Source organism: Ostrinia furnacalis, unplaced genomic scaffold (assembly GCF_004193835.3).
Source record: "Ostrinia furnacalis isolate ACB-3 unplaced genomic scaffold, ASM419383v2 OfSCF2407, whole genome shotgun sequence".
Classification (NCBI taxonomy): domain Eukaryota; kingdom Metazoa; phylum Arthropoda; class Insecta; order Lepidoptera; family Crambidae; genus Ostrinia; species Ostrinia furnacalis.
In genome coordinates, this window is record NW_021132646.1 from 42,692 (window position 1) to 48,972 (window position 6,281).

At 33.9% G+C, this 6,281-nt stretch overlaps 1 long non-coding RNA gene across 1 annotated transcript; it reads left to right on the plus strand.

The window, feature by feature from the left end:
• The first annotated feature begins 2,684 nt into the window (after positions 1 to 2,684).
• Positions 2,685 to 3,292, plus strand: LOC114355415 (uncharacterized). Its single transcript, XR_003656103.1, has 2 exons — positions 2,685 to 2,721; positions 3,043 to 3,292. It is a non-coding gene; the product is annotated as an uncharacterized LOC114355415 (long non-coding RNA).
• The last annotated feature ends 2,989 nt before the right edge of the window (positions 3,293 to 6,281 follow it).

The following is a 6,281-nucleotide window of genomic DNA, read 5'->3' on the forward strand; positions in this document are numbered from 1 at the left end:
GAAAAACAAAAACGAATCAAACGCTAACAACATAATGAGAAAATATAAATAGGTTCAAAGCCAATTTAAATGCTAAAATGTTTTATTTAAATAACATTCAAAGAGAACCCTTTTTCATAATAAATAACTTCGTAATTACCGCTCTGTGGCCCATCATATTGCGTTTATGGCGACATGCTGATCACAAAAAAGAATGACCCACTAATTTGGACGGTGTCATACAGGTAACAGCCATGGATTTAATTTGTTTCTTTTTTAATCAGGGTAAAGACTTTATGCTAGGCAGATACAGGAGCTCAGACTCTTACCTAATTCAATAGCGTCACAAATAATTATATATTTTTAAGCATTGGGTACTCTAAAATGTTACTAAAACACCATGTGTTTACACAAACTTATTTATAGGGTCACCTATAAGGTCACAAAAGTATTTTATTTTGTACAAATTATTTATTTGTATGATTACCCGATGATAATTATTTTGCCTTTATCTTCATAAGTACCCCGTTTTTATGTTGGTTTTAATATAACTGCTCTACATTTAATTTATTCTCTGATTGAGTTAGGACACTTTTACTGTAACATGTCGCTTTAAATTTCATGATAAATTAGCTGTAGTTTTTCGAAATTTAAGGTCGGTTTTAACTATATTTGTTCTCCCATGAGCTCTTACAGCATAGAGCCGTCCATCCAATTGGAAGCTTCCTCAACAGCCATACACAATAAAATGCCCAGATTTGTGGACGCCACGCTTTTAATTCCACACAGAATTAGTCCAAGCAGCTCCTTAGTTTATTTAAAAAATAAAATAAAATCATGTTGGGAGCTTAATATAAATTCTATCGCTTAAAAACTTTAATTTACGGGCCCGTAGACAATTTTAAGGCCTCGTAAGGCAAGAGACACATGTTTATGATTTTAATTGCGTTTCAACGGATAACTTATGCTCTTGGATATGGCCTAAAATAAAAATTCAATTAATTTTCGGATGGTGTTTTTTGTTTGTATTATGTTATTGGGTAGATTTGTGACAATATGCTTAATTTTCTCTGGAAACGCAACCGATTTTTTTGCGAAGTGACGTTAAGTGGTAGTTCATAATGTTGCAAGTGGCTTGGGAATGCTTTAAGACAGCGCAGGCGCAGGGTTTATGACATTGCAGCGGCTTCCTTATTAAACAAATGAATTTCGACGATTTTGGGAAAATTGAATTTGGAACAAATTGCCATGTGGTTTATCATGTAGCTTACATTGTATTAACGTATATCGTTATTTTTTTCTCGTCTGCCTGCTCGTTTGTTACTTTAACATAATTATTTATTGCTTTGAATTAGTTATACTGCATGCATACTTACCACTGTGTGTTTTGAAATAGACGCGTAGGCGAGTTCTCATAAATTGTAGTTTGGCACAGGATTTAATTACACAAAAGTGAAGACTAAAACGAGATAATCTGAATCCCTGCAAGATTCTTGCAAGGTGGTAGCATAATATCAAAATGTAGTCTCATTAAAATGCATAAAAAACATCATTAAAATCCTTTCCAGGAACAATCGTGTACTAGTCAAGACGAATCCTCAATCAAGTGCTCGGGAGGAACCCAGTATCTTTACAACTCAAATAGGGCACAATAAAACATCAGGCTCGAAGGACCAATAAAATTAAGACGTTTTAATTTGGTGCCCCTATTTTGTCGGCACATACGCTAATTTATCAACAGACGGTGGTCTAATTCTTTATAAATAAAGCTGTTCATTAAGAAGGTACTTCTGCGCTATGGCCCTCGTAAAACCATAAAGTTTGACTGCCTACTTGGTAAAAACACGTAGCCAAGTAGACCTTTTTAACTGACTCTATGGTCATTTGCTATTTAAAGCATGCTATTAGTTTTATAAGATTTCGCAGTTTTATAGTTTGTTGTTTATTGGGTTGCCCTTTAGTGGGTTAATAAGAAAAAATATTTTAGTATTTTAATTAATTTGATTGACTGCACTGATTTAACTGATTGGGGTATTTATTTCTCCTACCTATTTTGGACGATGTTGATAATTTGTATCGCAGAAAAAAAAGGTACCTAATACTAAAAGGTATTTAATTCAGATCATTGAAGTGAAGATTTTGTATCCTGTTCAGAGTACTAAGTTGGTTAGGAGATTATGGGTTAGAAAATTTTAACCCCTAAGTTAATAAAACGGTCTTAAAGTAAGATAATGGAATCCTAGTAGGTAGGTAGAAGATTTTTAAATTCAATTCTACATGCTTTTCCAGTCCTTGACGTTACTAAAAATCACCGAAACAATTCATTGCTGCCTAGTTATTTTATTAGTAAACACTGGGCTCTCTTTGAGATTTTAGTCGCTTGGAAGATATAGCCTTTCCACCATAGTTCTAGCTCAAGTTGTGATAACGTGTGAAGCACACTTCGCCCATTTGCGACGACACTGTGACATCTCGACATATACGATTTTTTGTTTTACCGAAATTCTGAACCGCAATCTTGCGTTCTTTTATCTCCAAAAACAGGGTTTTTGTTACTCCAAAAACAACAATACTATGAGAGAAAGAGACAAAATATTACGTTATAGCGCTGGCTCGTTCGGCGATCTAGTTGGCTTCGACACTGTGACAGTTCAGTTGCCACCTGCGCTTTGAGATGTGAGGTGCTCTTCGTTTTTAAGAAAAACGTGACATCTCGAGGATACCGCGGTATTGATGACAAAGGTAAGTTTTTAAAATATTTTTATTTTATTCGACAATGTGGCACGTCATACTTATCACAGTGTTCTTGTAAAACAAAAAGCAAAGTAAAAGAGAAATTATTTATATGTCACGTTATTCTTGTAAGAAAATCGAAGTATCATCGGGACATCTTAACTAGTAACGTTGTAGATGATGAAAATTTTTCCTATATTGAAAATATGTTGTAGGTCATTTGTTGATGTTCTGTTATTGCAGAATACATGTTATTGAAATTGAATGGTATATCTACTTGTCACGTTGTATACGCTAAACAGTAATACTAAACTCCAGATATCATTACAGATGGGGACTAGCAATGCAAAAAAGCAAAGGTTAACATTTGTGGCGATGCACTGCCTGAAGGAATTCCACAACCTAATCCGACAACATGACTAACAGCGCTATGCGAGCGCTGTGAAAGGGTCTCTTTGAGCTACAATAACGTCGGAACTAATATGAGTAGATGTAGACTGATAAACATACATTCGTTTTGAAGAATAGTTCAAATACTAGAAATACAGTGCAAATAAAACATACTTATACGACTGTCTGTTTTTACAGACACAACAAGCAAAATGTTTTATATTAACATACGATAGCCTTAGATTAGCTTAATTTAAGACGATAGCTAACAAAATTATCTATTAGTAGAAGTATGCTAGAATAGCAATGCGTTGGATGACCCCAGATATTTATTTATTTATGTAATTATTCAATGTTACTTAGCTGTATTGGCTATGTTTTGCTTTCTGCAAAAAAAGTATTTTAATGTTTTAATATAATTACAGATAATCAGCAATTGATGGAATTTTATCGCTTCTTGCCCAAATATACTTTGGCGGGCGCAACATTGTTTTGTATAATAACATTGCAATAGGTATAACTATTTCAGAAAAACTACGCCAATAAAATGGCTACATTATTTATAAATAGTGGTTGTTATTTTTCACTATTAATACATTATTTAAATAACTTTTATAAATTTAATTTTAAATAAGTATAAAAAATTAAAACACCCTAAAAGGTACCAAAATGTCGCTTTTTTGCCATTTTATGCGCCGGAGACGGCGATTTTTGCTTTGATAATTTTAGGATTAAATTGTCATAACTAGTCAGTTAAAAAACATCTATTTACTAACCTAGTAGGTACCTACCTACAATTTTTTCTTCTGCATACATACATACTTAGTACAGTTTCTCTTACTGTGTTTTTTTTTAAACTAGTAGTTTACGTGGTTTTACTTTTGAGAGTTTTTCGTTTATTTTGATAAGCATTCGTTTTTAGAATAAGAAAACTTAATGTGAGCTTAAATATTGTATGTATACAACTGTCTGTCTACTTAGATAATATTTTTATAAGTGCAATTTAACATGGCAAAGCGAAATATTCGCCTGTTCCAAAAATTACCTCATTTTTACTGATTGTAATGTTATTAAAATAAAATAAAAATTTTCAAGATCAACGTGTTATCTAAATAATGACTTATATAAATATATTTTTTTACATCATCTTCAACGTGACAACTGAACTTACCATCTTCAAAATATTATTTTTTACTAGAACAACGTGATAAGTTGTCTCTTTTTTTTTCAATCGCTTTAATTTCATCAATTTAGACGCAAAGTTATGTCTTACTATAAATATTTAAATTCATTAATAGTTAATCTTTAAACGTTTCATACACAATTAGGTAATCCTAACCTTCTTTTAAGAGTTATGGTCATTCAAAAGTTAAAAAGTCGATTTCTGTAAAACCACTGTTTTTGATATATCACAGTGTCGTCGCAAATGGACGACTTGTGCACACAGAACTGAAACCACTAAAACAATCCGGGAAACTTCCCGGAAACTCTAATCCCAATACGTCAATTACGATAAGGTTATGTTCGAAAGACAAACCGACAGACGCGCGAGCGCCTGTCACCAAACACGCGTGTTTGCCTCAAACACTGATAAGATAACCTTTGGACTGTGCCGACACAATGGGCGTCGCGTCGTGTCAATATTTGATGTGAGAATGCCTTTTGGGATAGCGCGTGCTGGGCTGTCTGTGACACCGACGCGTACCGCTTTTTATTTATCTCGGTGAAAAATTGTTAAGGTTGGTACAAGTAACATGTTAGATTAGACTTAATGAAGAAACCTCACTCTGTTCACTCCGTGCACTCCGCCCTGAAATATAGAATCATATTCCTTTTTCATATCATTTTCATGGCCTGGTCTACAGCTGCAATCATAAAAAAAAACACAACTATAAGTGAAAGGTCATATTATTTAAGTCACATCTGAGAATCAAACTCACCCTTTAAATCGATGTAGTCTTACACTTTTAGCTCTGGACCACGGAGACATCGTAGAGTTCACTGAACACCTACAAATACAAAAACTTTTCACGAGACATTAGTCTCTACTTACTATTTCACCAACCTGTTTGTTGACTGGAAGAGCCTTTAGCGGAATTGACAATCACAGCAAAAAACGATAAAATTAGCCTATAAGAGGCGTACTTTGTTTTATTCTCATTTCATAATTTTTTAGGTAGCTATCTAAATGTGTTAATGAGATAGTAACGAAAAGTACCTACTTACTTACTCATAATGAAATTCATTTTGAAAATCTCGTCTCTTTGTAATTGACAACACGCAACTTGAAGATTCTGAATACAAATAGCAGTTCAAGAAAAAAAAAACACTGACAAGTTAAGAACCAATACAATGCTACACTTTGGTGTAATAGGCGGACGCCAGATGCGTTTGCCTGTATTGATTGACGCCCTAATAGGTGACAGAACTGAAGTCCATTAGCAATAAAGTTAATCTGAATCTTTATTTATGTCGATTGTTGTGCAAATACTACAAACAACAGCACATCAAGCTAAATACTAAAGCATAAAAATGTACCTAGTTATAATAAAAATAGATGCTATTTTGCTACAAAAATGTAGCTGATGTGCAGTCAACTACAAAAGTAGAGCTTTGTGTAACCCATTATTAAAATTTAAGTGCATAAATTACTTTTTGTGTAATTGCTTTGTACTTTTATTTGCACTTTTACTTCATCATCAACAGCCTTTTACAGTCCACTGCTGGACTTTGAGCCTCCTATACTTTGGTGGAAGGTTTTGCCATAATCTTCACGCTTGGCGGTTTGGAGATCGCAGTTCATAAGATTAATGTTTATCAGAGAACGCTGCTGTCCGTTCTCTGTTTATAGTCCCTAAGTCGCCTCTTACGACACCCGTGGGAAGAGTAGGGGTTGGTAACAAACGCATTCTACTCTGCCGCCACCACACAGTTAACTGGCAAACTGGCACTTTTATTTCTAGATTAACCTACTAGTGCCTTAGTTAATTTAACTGAGACAATTTAGATTGCCAGCCGCTAAGTGCATTTAGGTGTAATGTCGCTAGGTCTAGAATAATCTAGTCCTAAGTGTCTGAAACACATATATTTTCTAAGACGATAAGTTCTTGAATGCAAGTCGGCATTTGGATTATAATTTGGTTTAAAAGTTACTGTAATGCTGTTCTAATGTATGAACT